The 16157-nt window shown below is 30.4% G+C and overlaps 1 protein-coding gene across 1 annotated transcript in view; it reads left to right on the top strand.

Annotated features, from left to right (window-relative positions):
- The first annotated feature begins 1992 nt into the window (after window positions 1-1992).
- The window catches only part of LOC109600255 (lachesin), a 146846-nt gene continuing 132681 nt past the window's right edge, over window positions 1993-16157 (top strand). Inside the window, exon 1 of the mRNA XM_049965373.1 lies at window positions 1993-2273. The gene's annotated coding sequence lies outside the window, so the exon portion shown is untranslated. The remainder of the gene's footprint in view (window positions 2274-16157) is intronic.

Here is a 16157-nt window from a genome sequence, read left to right as displayed (position 1 = left end):
ATGTGTATTATATAATTTTATACATTTATTTGGTATTTCGAAATAAACTTTTAAATAAATCGAAATGTAATTTAGTTTATTAAATTGGAATAAAGTTTAAAATAATTTTTTACCGATTTCACATGCTGACAATATGAACATTTTCGAATAAATTGAAAATAATAAATTGACGTAATGCTTTAATCATGTGTATGGGTTTAAGCTGTGGCGCCATTATGTAAATTACTCCCCGAAATTGCTGTTGCTTCTTTATGTGAGACACAGAGCGGTCGTGTCGTAAGTTGTTTAAACCAGATATATGTATCCGATTAAGGGTTTGTCTTTGGTTTGGAAGTTAACGGTAGAAGCAGTGCCCGGAAAGTTTCCCCTATTTTCTTAAATTTTACATGATACATTTTGCCTAGTAAGCTCTTTTCTGTTTAGAACTGTATAAATAGCCATGCCGCACAATGTTTGAACTGAACCAAGAACTTAGATAATCAACGATCTGATAATTAACTCAACTAAAACTCCCAACTCCATTTAATTTGTTTTTCTTAAAACATGCCAGTTACCATTGTTTTGTATCGTTCACTCACTGAGTTGAATGATACAACGATAACAGATGCTGTTTTATCTTCCGGTTAATTAAATTCAATTGATGGTATATTCCGTTTACGAATTTACCCCCAATAATCGGGAGGATTTATTTCTAGAACATTGGTAAACATGATTCAATTAAAACAACAAAACTTACAGTATATTGTCTGTCGACATTTCCACTGCTGATTTATAATAGTAAACCACTGCAGGGGAAAAAATCTCAAAAAGGTTCGTTGAATAGGCTTGAAATTATTGCATTTCTCAGTTTTGCAGCGGCGATAAATCCATTATTTTGATTGTTAGTTGAAGACACATTAAACATAATAGCGGTACACAATAGCAATAATAATGCGGGAGTGGCGAAGAAAAGGAAGCAAAGTGCTTTGGAAACAAAGGGCATTTAAAGTGCTATTGATTTCATAATTTTTAACTTTTTTTCTGTTGAAAATATTTAAGTGCCTCTAGTGTATTTTAAGCTGGGCGATTTTTTACAAGAGGGGTAATTACTAAGCGATTTATTGCTCAATTGAACACCTAATATTGAGAGTTAATGAGAAACCCTCAATGGACCATTTTATTTATACATACTAATAAACTGTGGTTTTAATATTCTAAAACTGTAACCGTAATTTTGTTTCAGAAATGAGCGAGGATTATTTTAATAAATGGTAAGTTCTTTGTGTTAATTCTGAGAAGTATGTCCTTTGATTTTAGTAATAACATTACGACCATTTTATTTATTTATTCATTAATTTTTCCTTTTTATACATCTTAAAGATAATCTTTAATAAAGGTATGAAATGAAAGCACACCTTTTAAGGGAATTAAAACTGTATTTATTTAAAAACTAATTTTTAAAGAATATATTAATTAAAATTTTTTTTTTTAATAATATAGAAAATATGGCCATATTTCTAAATTATTGGATATATTTTTGGAATTTAATCTACGTATCCAAAATCTTTAAATTACTTTCTTTTTGTTACCATGGTTGGTTAAAATATACTTTTTCAAGATTTAATATTGTGAGTGGAATAAATCCAGTGAAGAAAAAGTCCAGAGAAATACTTTATAAGTGATTTTCGACCTCCCGAAAGGATAAAAGAAATAAACCAGAACGGGCAGGTTTATTTGAAATTAAGATGTAACATTTTTTCATGTCCTCCGTAGTCGTAAAGTGTGTCATAAAAATCGCACACTAAAGGAAAAGAGGCAGTTGCATTGAGTTAGCGGCCCGTAAGGCCATAACGTTGCATAGTACGACTTTAGATCCTGATTGCATCCTACGGGAAGTATTCCCAGCGTCGTCCTTAGTCCTGATCCTGCGCCGCCGCATGCCGAAGGGTGGGGGCTACACCCGGGCGCAAACGTTACCCCCAACAGTCCTTAACGCGGTACCGTGTCCTCTACTTCTCCGGCTTCCCGACCCGACCGGCAACGTGATCGTCCCCATGCTAATGATCCATCACAGTGAAGTGTGCCGACGCTGTTGATTAAAAATCGTCGAGGAATTTTTATGTGCCCCCCGACCCATTTACAAAACGGATTCACGCACTGTCATTGCCGTTTTACGTATGCACTGGGTGCTAGTGATGGTTTATTTTTTCTAGTTCTAGACGATTATGTGTCCCTTCTTTAAGGATATAAGCATGTCATCAAAATCCGGCGACCACATCCTAATCTAGATTAAAGTAAATATACCCCCCATATATTTTCGATACTCTATCATTCATCTACGTCTCTCAAAACTCATCCATTCATTAATCATCATATGCAAACATTCCTAAAATTGTTATTTACAACTGTGCATCATCAAATACAACCCCATAAATAACTGTTACGTTTTTGTTTTTACGTTTGGAAAAAGTTTGTCGAGTTTCCGAACTTTCAAAAATTTTCCGAGCGTCGGAAAATCACAAGCAGCAATTAAACCGTTAAAGCTTTGACAAATTGTTTTTTACTTATAAATATTCATAAAATATAGGACATATTCTAAAATACCCATTAAAATTTATAAGCTGCGACGTCCTAATATTTAACGGACTGATCTGGAGCGCATTTACTGTCAGTTCGTGAATAAACACACCAGTCTGTGTTATTCTCATGAGTAATTACAGTTGAAGGTTTAGTGAGACGAGTGAATCTCACCACGGAATTATAGTTTAAAATTCGCTTCATTAGTTTAATGCGACTGTTATCAAGATTAAATTTGAGATAAACAGGTGAAATTAAACGTTGTACCGCATATATACTAAATGTGGCGGATTTATCCGGCGCCCTGAAGTTTATAGGTATTGACGAAGAGTGGCAACTTTAAATTAATTGCGGTAGTTTCAGAATAATTTCTAAAAACTCGAAAACGGACTGCGAACTTGTAAGTCGATTCAATTGGACTAAAAATCAAAGTACGGATTTTATCGACGTTATTAGTTTTATATTTGCGAGATTTAGCATAACAAAATTGGTTTTCCGTTACGTAAATATATTTACGTGCATGCAGCATAAAACTACAGGAATCTATTATGTTTATGACGAAATAAATCTTCGGTTACGTTAGATGGAATTAATTCAGTGATGAAAGCACATGAATCACGTGCAAAGCGATTTTAGATGCTATAATTTACAGACAATGCAACCGGAATAGTAGTGATTGTGTTGTTCCGATTTCTGAGTCGCCAAATTTTGATTTTAACGTCAATTATGTCTCTCTTTTTCTTATAGTTAAAATACAAAATATCAAAAATAAAATAGTAATTCAGTTTGTTTAAAATTTTTAACAACGATATTTATTATTAGTAAATTTTTTTCAAGTTTCTGTTTTGAAAATTTAAATATACAATTTCTGAATGAACAAATTTTAATTAAAACATGCATAATTAATATCGAAAAATCAACTATTATTTACTGAATAAAAAGTAAATTGGATGTCAATTTCATTTATTACGAAAATAACCCACTAGAGCACTTGTTAATGTCAAATGCCAAACAAAAATAAATTACGTGTCTTATAAATCACATTTTATAAAATGTTTTATTAGAAAATGCGACTTGCCAAGCAGGCTTTAATAAAGACATCAAACGAATTTTTGATTTTTATAATTAAACTGGAATATTCGTATGAAGAATCTGGGAAGAGCTTTATTGCATTTAAATTTTTATACGCGAGACATTGCCAATAAAGCTGAGAGTATAGACATGTTATTAAAATACATGAGGTAGCATTTTTATATTAATATATATTAAATTTTAGTTGTGAAACACGTTTTGCATATTCTGACACGTCGAAATTTTATTTCCAGTTATTAAATTTGAATTTAATTTATAGTTTGTAATAATTGTTCGTTTTAAAATTCCTGAAATGCATAATAAATTTATAATTTTAATTCTCTTGTCGTTTAACATTAATTCTCAAAATCTGAAAATTATATTAACAATTTGGAAGTATTTTTGTTTCTAATTTTTATAAATTTCTACAATCAAATTAAAGTTTGAAAGTAATTATTATATAAATTATATATAAATAGAAGATAGTAAATTATTATATAAATTTAATTAATAGAGAGGCTGAAATTAATGATAATTACAAGTTCGTTAAGTTTTATAATATATTTAGAAACAAAAGAATTAATTTTGTACATTACATATTATTTATTGTACTTGTTAAAACTTCACTAATAATAACATCTATAGTCGTGTAAGAGAACCAGTAAAAAATTAAATATTAATTTATAAATTGTAAACAAAACAAATTGAATTTGGCTTGTTTTCCATTCGAATTTTGATCGGCAGATTTAGTATGTAAGCGTATCAATTTGTCCAATATAAATACATTATTAACCTAAACAAACAAAATATCTGCTTACGCGAATTTTCCGGTAAACTCCGGCTCTTCCATTTCGAACGAACAGGTTTCCGGAATAATGTGCTAAAAGCTGAATCACCCATATGTTCCATACAAACCTTGTCTCTTTAATTAATTTAATAGTGAGATAAATCTTTAGGAAGACACAACACTCAAACAAATTAAGTAAAATTAATTTGCCACTGAAAGCACATGTGCTCCATAGAGACAAGCGATTACAAAGACTGAAATTTACAGATTAGATGGTGCAGCCAGCATTATCCCTACAAATTAAATTTCGCCTTTCGAAGATACATTTGACAACACGAAAAGATGGCACCTCCAAATTTATCGACTATAATTTTGTTCACTTATTTGCAGTTAGTTTTATTTTAACCGACAACAAACTCATTTAAAGTGAAGACGATGAGTCTTAAAAATGGCAAACAAATCCGTTTAATTTTTAAAATTAAGAAAGCTTTTAGGGATTTAAGTTTCTAAATACAAACTTTCTGCTTAAAGATTAAAGTCTCAAGTATTTACCTTTTTTCGTTTAGCGAAAAGCGAATAAATTATACCTCACACAAAACAAATGGAAGTATTAAATTAAACAAGATAATCAAATTACAAGTGCTCGTATAAAATTTAAATAATATTTGGGTTCGGTTAATTCTGTTTATTGGTTTTTAAATCGCTGGTATAAAACATTTAATTAAACTGCTCTATACTTAAATTAATTTCAGCTACATCAATTAAACATATTGTACAACAAACAAACTGTTATAATTGTACATGTTTTATTTTATGGTTGTTCAAATATTTAATTGCATAGTATTAATCAGTTGAATCCTGTGATGAGAAAATAATGATTTTTAAAAATAATATTTTATTGTTAATTTTAATGTTATGAATGAACTTTAGTTTAATATTAAAAGTACTCTCTACATGTTTTCAAAATATGGTATGTAAAAATGCAGTTTTTTTATTGTTTCTTTTATATTACGCATAAGAATAAAACATTTTATGTAGATTGTACCCTCCATTCAAATTACAAAATAAAAATTGCGAGTGCTTATTAAAATTAGACCGTTTTTACAATCTAGATGTGTACTGAAAAGCCTTTTCATCCAAATCAAACAAAATATATCCCTTTTATTATAAATTCATCGAGGGGATGCACGAAGTGAATACACATAACACAACAGAAAAATGTTATCGTTTCCGTTCTGATGAATTTTATACCGGCCTGTTCTGATTTCACTTTATGAAGCAGAGGGATGAAAGAGAAATTAGCCGGGATATCAGAAAAACCGTTTCATTTAAACTTGATGTACGTGAGCAAAAACGTTAAAAATATTAGGCGTATGGCAAAAAATATATGTAATTCTTAGTCACAGACTGAAACTACTTTGTTGGGTACTGAAAGTCGTGACGAAAACGGAGATTCTTTGTTTCGGTAAACCCATTTTCAATGAAATCGGCTGCGCGCCAAACTTATATTATCCATCGGATCAATTTTATGGCAGGCGTTACACGCAACCCCTTCGTCTTGAATGACTGAGAACATGACGGTGTCCCTTGTCATTTATTACCCATTTTCTTGCCCTATTAAGTGCCGTGTACAAAATTTAATCGTAACATATATAAATTTATTGGCGATTATATATTAATTAATATAGAATTTGCTTTAGTACATTAATATTGTTGTGAGAGCCGGACTATATTGTAAGGCCTCTCAAATTAAAAATTTATTGTACCATTTTATGTAATGGTAGTTAAATAAAATCACATTTTATTTTTCTGGCTTTTGCGGAATTAGTATTTTATTAAAACAATATCGATGGCAGCTTATAAATCATTCGTAACATGCATTGAGGGATGTACGAATTATAATCAATCGAAAAAATATTTTATATTTAGTTTTTAAAATAATCCGCCCCGATAATAAAAATTAAATGAAAATTTTGATGCTTATCAGCTTTGAAAATTATTATTCGCGCTGGTATTTTTGCACAATTCGTTAACTGCACGGCATCAAACAATCTCTCCAATTAAACGTTGATTTTAGAACAATTTTTAATATCTCCTTTGCACCAGACAAAGTTAACTGGGGCGAATAATTGCACGAAAACTCGGTGTATCGCCAGGTGTTCATTGCTCTTTGCAAAGATGTTGGAAAACAGGAAAAAGGAACGAAAACGATGTGGAAGGCCAGATTCTATGGCGTCAGTTATTGTACGAGCAGCGAATTAAAATTCACCACCTAGATTTTCAACGTTGCATAAATGAGGACGGCGGGATCCGTCAGGATATTTTACTTCTTATTGTTAAGTTCACAATATTGTGTGACTTAATTAATTTTGAAAGTAAGGATTAAAACAGGAAGAGTATAATTAAAATTGTACCGATATACATATATGGGGGTTTAAAGCAATATAAATTTTATTTAGGTTTAAATTAATCGGCGGGAAGAATTAAATAAAATTTGGATAAAAGACAACATTACAGTTATGGGTTTGGTCCACTTTACCTCATATTTCTGTTAAAAAGGAAATTGAATAACGAATAATTCGGAAAATTTTCTTTAGATCAATAGAGCCAATGCCTCAATTCTATCAACTTTAATTCGAAATAATCCATCAATCAAATTTGTTCCGCGTTGGATTGTTTTTGATTAATCACGTTGAAAGGCAACCGACTGAATGTACGTCGAATAAAACAGATTTAGTGCCACCCTGGGTGTTTTTGATCCTTTAGATAATACAAAGGCATTATCAAGCTGATTAAAATCATTTATTCTATAAAAAAATCCAAAGCATCAAAACGTTTACGAGCGTTGTTTTTGTGGATTATTGTTTTTAATATAAATTTAATCCAGGCAATGTGAAACGTGGAAAATAAATTGCCAATTTATTCAAATTCGGTTTTAGACTACGCTTATCAGTAAAGTATGTTGTCACACATTGCTGAAACGACATATGTATTTATACACTCGTGCATGAATTTCCATGCATTTTAACATACATTCTCAATGTTTGTGCTTTCTTTAAAAACCACCACATCAATTTATCTCAGGATGTTATTTTGTAATAAACGTAGAAAGAGAAGTACTTTATTTCGTGCTTTTATTAAAGTACTGTTATAATTTGCTATTCTTAAGTGAAGCAAATGTAGCATAGTCAAATGAGCGTTTAAACGATAATAAATTAACGTGTCGCATAATTAAATTTTATACATGACATTTTATGGCACGTGATAATGGGGAATAAATGGCAAAGGACACAGTCATGTTCCTAGTCATTCGAGGCGAAGGGGTTGCGTGTAATGTTTGCCATAAAATTGATCCGGGGATAATATAAGTTTGGTGCGCAACCGATTTTATTGAAAATGGGTTTACCGATACAAAGAACCTCCTGTTTATATCGTTTTATTACGACTTTTAGTACCGAGTCTAGTAATTTCAGTTCATCCAGAGGGTTGTTTTTTGTGCGATGCCACAATATTTTTTTTATCATTCATTTACGCTTCTTTAATCATTTGTTCTATTCTTTAATTTAAATCAATATCTTATTTAAAAAATATATAAATATATAATTTTTTTATTCGTATTATTAATTATTTTAGTGACTTTTTAGCTAAAATTTTATAATTATTTCTTTAAAGAAATTTAAATTATTTAATCAAAAATATATTTGAAATCAGATAATCGCTAGTTACATATAGAGTACTGCTGAAGGAGACAGACTTAAAATAAAACAATAGAAATATATTAGTTTAATGTTTGACGTATTAAATTTCTAATTAAACTTAAATTAAATACTAGATTTAACCCGAATATCGATTGAAATAAGGAATCAGCCATTCCGCTCAGTTGTCTTGATGGCCTATTCTATGGACATTCTTAACGACTAGCGTTTCCTCAGTTATTGCCCTCCTAAGACTGATGTCTAGACATCCTTTAAGAATTAAATTTCCCGGAAATTATATACAAACATACACATTTTGTCAACTTTTTCTATCTTCGAAATGTTATTATTGTATATTACAGTATCTTTTATTTCTTATTAAATTTTTTATGACTTTAATCGTTCTCATTTCGCTAGAAAATGAGCGCCTTCTAAAATCTTCGTTATTCATGCCGTGCCGATTGTAAGTAGCATTTCGCGTCCATAAAAGAAACGGCTACATCTAAAAATATCTACACTATTCAAGAACTCCTTGCATATATACATATAAAGCTTTTTTACGGCGTTAGGTCGCAAACCCTAAAAGATATTTTTCTCATACCATACGGGATACAGAGGTATGTATAATTCACGGAAAACTTAGCTCTCACGTTTTAAAAATAAGTAATGCGAAAGTGCTGTTCAAAAGGAATGCAATAAACGCGTTTGAAAGGCAGAATCCACAAGTAACACGAATAAGACAGCAATTCCGTAGCAACAGATAGTCCAATTTTCTGTTGGTAAACGCATTGAGAGAATTTACATCAAATCCAGCATCTGTGTCGTCAAAATATTTAACTTTGGAATTAGAAAACGTCAATGTTGTATGTTTATATTACGACATGCATTTTGGAAGTTATAACGTGCAAATTAGGCTTCTCTTTAATAAAAGGCTGAATAGATGTATGATGAATACAGCAATTAAATGAAATGGAATAATATAACTCATTCACTTTAATGCCCTTCAAAAATGAAATTCGTCAAGGTTAAAATTAAATTTGTAAAAATCCAGTAAATTACTAAATTGACTAAAACAAGTTTTAAATAATATTCGTAAAACCGAGACGAGTTTATATGTTTTAGGGGAAATAAGTTTAAAAGGAACAAGCTAATGAAAACTTTACGAGTTTCCTTTTATGAAGTCGAAAAAGTATATAAGAAATTTATGAAAAAGCACTTGATAACTTTACCTACCTTATAACAATACTTAACTGGTAATTGACCAATTATCCATGAAGTATATAAGTTTCAGAAGAAAAGTCGCTTTCCATTTTCTCATTGAAATTCACAACAAACTTTACGAATAACAATAAAAATCCATGTCTGTTCGTATTGATCTGACTCCACAATCAGATAGGACTATCATGTTGGGAGTTAAATACAATGTAGCAAAAAAGACGTTACTTCTTTCATTACGGATCACGAATTGCTACGATTCCAAGTAATCACTTATTTTACGAGATATACATATGAAATGACGTAGCATCTGGAATCGTATTCGTCGGCGGAATTGTTTTCCAAAAGTTACGCTTTGGTTTCTCGCCCAATAAAATATTTTAGTAGAATCGTTCGTAATGGAAATAAATTCATATGAGTTTGTCAAAAATCTTTGTTTCTTATAAATGATAAACCGCAAGTAAATAAAGTACGTTTGCTTTAAAAAAATAAATCAATAAGCATATTTCCATTATTCGAATCGTTCGAAAAATTAAATTCATAGGGGTTTGTTGAATATTTATCATCTTCGATTTACGTCCATTTATGAATTTGAATCAATATTTGCGTATTCAATTTTGCGTTGACCGTTTTATTGGCTGTGCACAGAATTTAATTAGGTCCATTTCAGACATACTAGCTGCGCAATTTATTAACAATATTTTATAATGCACGCGAATACAAATCGCCATAATTACAGTAATTTCGCAAAACCGAAAACAAAACCGTTAACAGTGATATATCAGTTGGGTTGAACTACGAACACGAAACAGATTTCCGGTTTTATTAGAAAGAAAGATAGGGTAGTCATGAAAGAAACACCACTCTGTGTGGTAATTGTAAAATACAAAGACAACCGAAATGTTTTGGCTCCGGGCTATACAAATAAAGCAATACTTCGGCGATAAATCAAGGGGAGAGACGTCAAACATTTAAGCGGGAGGATTTTAGCGTTTATCCTAAAATTTGCGACCTCCGAGCGAATAATCCGGGTATGCTATAAAAGAATTTAAGATTCGCAAACTCTAACGTTAAATGTTAATTTAAATCAAACTAAATTTTCTGTCTAAGCAACTCCGATATGTGATATTAAGATATCATCCTCTGTTGTGATAATGACAAAATAATATAATTTCAATCGAATTGTTTCATTTAGATATTTTTACTTAATCATCTGTTTTATTACCGAACATGTTTGTTTATTTACAATACACAATATATTATAATTAAGAAAAATCTTAATTTTAAAAATTAGTTATGTTGGTAACTTTTTTAAAAGGTAAATTTTAATTTCCAAAATTAAACTTTAACGTATTTTAGAAACTATAAGAAATAAAATTGTCTAATATATAATGTGTTCCTCTGAAAACTAGACCATACAACTCACCCCGGTCATGTGATAATTTCGAAAGTTCGGAAGTTCTTTTAATTCTTTAAACAATTCTGGAAAAACAAAATTATGTTTTTCTTATTTAAATAATTTTATTAATTAATTAAATGTTCTCAATTATTGTCGCACAGTTTTTTCAAAAGTTTGTGGTGTTATGTTCCAGCATGTTGCAACTGTTCGATGTCGTAGATTTTGTAGTGACTTAGGTGTACTCTGATAAAGTAACGAGTTAGTTGATTTCTATAATTAAAAATCAAACGGGATTAAATCTGGTGATCTTGTAGGTCACTTTAACGTTCATACAAGTTGAGTTAATTTTTGATTAGTCATGAAGATTCTCCTCACTCAGTATTAGGTTTCAACCTTATATCTCTGATTTAAATAGTTATTTTTTACTTACTTTGTAAGTTTAATTGTGTATTTTATGAAAATAAAAAATCATTGGAAAATTTAAAAAGCCTATTGAATAAGTTATCTCATGATGAAGATTTTGAGGTTAGGGTGGCTACCCCCGTTAGGTTAGATCGTGATAAGTTGAAAATTGTCCTGTTTTATTTTCCTCTTCAAGCCCTTGAAACGGGTTTTACAAATTTTATTTATTGATTATTTTTTCAAAGTTTTTGATGGGACACATTGTACCTATTATTTTAAAAAAAATATATTATGTTTAATATTTATTGTTATTGACAGTAATATAATGTATTTAAGTATTATTAATACATAAATACATAAATTATCAATTAACTTGAAATAGAAATAATATTTTACTATTTTTGTGTTGTTAAATTGTATTTTTATTAACATCTAATTAATTTGGTTTAGGTTGTGATCTTAGAAAATGTCCGAATAGTTTGAATACATAATTCCAATTAGTGACATTTCACTGCCATTAAATCCAGCTTAGATTAACAGGAGTGTTCATTTCCTTCGACTGTGGTTCGCATGAGCCCTATCTGTACTTAAAAAATCGCGTGGCGTGTTGAGATTTGACAAAATTCCGACCTTGGGTCACGCCATCTAAGTAAACACCCCAACCCTAACTTAATAATTTACACTCGAACCACTTAGTTAGTTAGTTAGTTGAAAATTAATTAGTAACATTTTCGTCTGACGAAACATTCGAAATATACCCAACACTGACATCCTTTAAACATGACGTTTGTAAAGAGGCCGTATGCGATCCATAAAAACTGATATAACAAAATCATAATTTAGTATGGTGTAAGGTCGCTATGTACAATTTCCTGCGATAAAATGGGTGTCAGTGTTGAAAATGAAATGTGAACTGTTGCCATTTATACTGATAATGTCCATAAGTAAGTGTAACATACGATGTCCGCTTCGCACGGTTAAGATTGAAAAGTGGCTCCGCAGCGAATCCTATCTTCAAGCCTCAGAGACCCGCTTCCTTTCAAATTTTTCTCACTTTGGGCATTAAACTCGCTTATTTATTCTCGAGGGTTTGACAAGCACAAAATTACCATTCATTCTTAAGACCTTAATGCATTTTATACTCGCTAGACTAAATAATGTTTCAGTCCTTGTCCCAGTTTTATTAATATCATCGGCGTGTTTTCGACATCTCCAGCAACCGAAATCAGAGAACCTATAATGCAATAATTATTGACGCAATAAATAAAAGACTTAAAACTAGTTGATCCGCATAAGACCATCTCCATGGTAACGTTTCAACTTTGAACTGACCTAATTTCAAAATTTCAACGTCGCTGGTTAATTTCAAAATGTTCCCTTCTTAAAAAGTTAAATTAGGTCTGCGTTTAATTATACTTCCCGCAGTTTTGCCTATTGTAACTAAAGCGAATTACATCAGGATTTTTTTAATATTGCACCTTAGACGGTCCCGTTTTTAATTAGAAATTTAATATCATTAACATATGGTTAGTAAGTAACTGTAACAGGATAAAAAATTTCCATTTATTTTAAAAAAGTTCCGTAACAACCAATAGTAATACGACTGACTCATGCGTAAGTATTTTTACCAGTTATTCAATATGTGGATTATATTTAGCTTTTGTAAACCTGTAATACCGATTGAAAAGAGCAGCTTACTGAATATATTTTTGTTTTCAGGTCTTCGTAATCTGTTTTTAAAAAGCTCAATATCCAACTGATATTGTGATAAACCTAAAAATTGCTCGATTTTATTTTACCTAAAATTCTTGTAATTGTAAATAATGAATAATTGGATGCGCACAATTATTTTAAGATTATGAAATATGTATATGTATTATTTATTCAAAGCATTCTATAATGGTTAAAAAAAGCTATAGATTTTTTTTTAAATTAAACGGACTTTTAAACTTCAAAAGTAAGTGATTGATGGTATGGCCCATAACTAGTTCTCCATATCATGTCGTCGAGAAAAAAACCGTTGAAACTTTTTATCAACGACGAAAGTTTTTGGTTTAGTTGACTTTATATAATGTATATATTTGTTGGTTTGATTTAGCAGGGAAGTTTTCAGCCACCCCGTCATTTTTCAAGTATTAAAATCATTTTTTTCGCCGGCGTGTGTTTGACGGCTAATAGATATTCCATTATGTATTTGACGAATTAAATCAAATTTTATTATCTGGTGCATAGCCGCCATGGTTCATGAATATTTTAGGATCCATTATGAGCGGGTGTATTAAATAATTGGGCGTTATAAATTGCTTTCGGAAGACCAGGACAATGATTCAATTAAAGTATGATAAAATATAATGACCATGCTCAGCCAAATAAAGAATTGATCTCATTAGCAAGAGAAATTTTTTAATAACTGGCTTTGATTAATTAAGTTGATCATAATTAATTATCATATATTTTCCCTTTATTTAATTGAACATAAATAATTGTTTGTGTGAACAATTCAATTTATGCCTATTTTATAAACAAAACTATTGATAAATGATTTGCCAGAAGAAAATCAAATTATTTAAATGAAATATTTACAATCTGCTTCATTATTTTATTTAATTACATCTATTCAGTGCCCACTTTTTGATGAATTAATCTATAAAAGTGAATAAATCGGATGAATCTTGTAACTGTAAAATATTTGGAAGCACGAAATCCTCAACGGGCCAAAAATAACGAACGCTGTGTTTCACAATTTGTAAGTCCTGTGACACTTGCGTTGCGAATATACGAGGTCGTATTTATAATATCGATCAATTGGTGGTAAATTGTCAGTGGTAAAGTTTGCAATAGATACGGCAAATTCTACGAAGTTATAGAGAACATCTGAAATGTAAACTATTTCGGTTCATTAAAAGTTGCCACATTAAATGATAATGAAAATTATATCGCACTAAAATAAAGTTATAATCAGCAGTAGTTTTAATTAGAAAACATTGATCAAAACATTTATGCTGCAGGAAAATGAGTTACAGGTCCGTTGATTTAAACTTACCGTTAGTATTTTATTTGTCTTTCAGTAATTACAACCAGAAGTTTCTTGAGCAAACTACGGCAAGAAGTACTTCTTAAAATACGTTTTAAGGCTATTGGAATAAGCCGGATAATAAGTTCGGAAGTTCCAATAGAATTAAACTTAATTTGAGACAGAAATTCGAGGTAATATCATTATGCTTTTAGCAGTATGAAACACAAATTTAATTTTTCACATGCTTTCAGTACATCAATATTATATTAGGTATTTAAAAATACCTGATATTCGGACAGAATTAAAAAAATTTGTTTGCATATTTCAATCTAATAGTGCGTAAATATTGTTTTGATCACATTTGAAAGCCAGTTATTTGGTTTGAAAAATGCAATTACGTTTCGCTGTACATTTTGCATTATCAAGTTTATTTAAGAGGGTTTATTATTCAAATAGGTTTTCAAAATAATTGCCCCATAATATAATAACTTTAAACTAAATATTCATAATTATTTAATTGATTTTCGATCATTTTAACAGAACAGTATTTTCAGTTGTTGAATTACCATTATTCGAAAAATGAAGACAAATATTTGTATAACATGTGATTGTTTACGAAAAATACTCTAAAATATTCAATTGTATTTGATTGATAACTGTTCTAAATTAACTAAAGCAATCAATTTTCTGATGAAACAGAAAAGTTACATCATAATAGTTATTGTTGTGAAATAAAAAACAATAATAATTATAAGCACATGTTTGACCATCTATATTATTGTTTTTTGTTATTCTTATGTTTTGTAACTAATTGATTAGGACATAATAGACGTGTGTAGGAGGCATGTTGTTTTGTATATTACATGCGAATGAACATTGGAAACTAAATAGACACCGTAAACTACAATGGTATACAAATCTGTTGGTTATGCACGTGAAATTATTTATAGGGTTCCTGCAGGTCAAAGCAGCGAGATTCTAAATTGCTTGATAAGCATAATTCAAAGTTCACCAACTTGAATGAACCAACATGAATCAGTATACATACAAACGGTATTCATCACCACAAACATGTAATTGCTTTGGGAATTTTTTGTTTGCCGACGTGGAATTTTGACTAATGCACGAGTGTTTCTCGTTTGTACATTTATGTGTTTGAAAGAGTTACGAATTAGTGCCCGGCTTGGGTTATCGAATAAAGAAACAAAAGTTCTTTGTTTATTCAATATAAACCTTTATAATTGAAACACAGAAATGGCACTTTTAATTAAGTTGCAGTTGTAATCTATTAAGAAATAATTGATCAAATGTGGTTATTTGAATTTATTTTACTATTCAAAGATTATTGATATAATTACTTATGTATTACTGTCGTTAAGGAACAAAATTACTAGAACTAAGGACATTGTGTCGCCATTTTCGAGATCAAACTCGCTGAGCAAATATTTAAACAACCCAGTCTTTCTTGTTAGGTTCTGTAATTGCTTTTAGTTCGTAACAATTTCCTCAAATTTACCTATTGATATTTTTCTATTTACAAATTTATTATATTTTATCTAGTATTTGAAGTTCAAGATCCCAATCTAAGGAGACATTTACGCCCTAGGCTATAATGTTCCTCATAAAGCGCATATGTAAAATGAAACTGGCGTGACCTGGATGTGTGCGACATTTTTGACGTAACACTTTGAATATGAAAAGGGCAATATCAAAGTTACCCCTATTTCTACACCTTATTCACAAAAGCTAATCGATTGGCGTTTTCGTTCCGGGCTACGAACATATATTGCCTGTATTGTACAAACTCACATATTACGAACTATCTCCAGTTGGGAAGCTGCAGCAGCGAGAAAATTGAATGGAGAATTAATTTGCTTACCGCTACTTATTATGTTTACTTTAAGCGTCACCTCATCCGGGTATTGGAGTTCCCGATCGCTGAGATTCATATGTATCAACATTAATGCGTTTGATCTGATTAATTGTTTGTGATCATGTGTTAGTCAGTTTTGGTGT

The sequence above is a fragment of the Aethina tumida genome, chromosome 3 (genome assembly GCF_024364675.1).
Source record: "Aethina tumida isolate Nest 87 chromosome 3, icAetTumi1.1, whole genome shotgun sequence".
NCBI classification, from domain to species: domain Eukaryota; kingdom Metazoa; phylum Arthropoda; class Insecta; order Coleoptera; family Nitidulidae; genus Aethina; species Aethina tumida.
The sequence above is the reverse complement of the archived record's forward strand: the minus strand, read 5'-3'. Positions and strand labels throughout refer to the sequence as shown.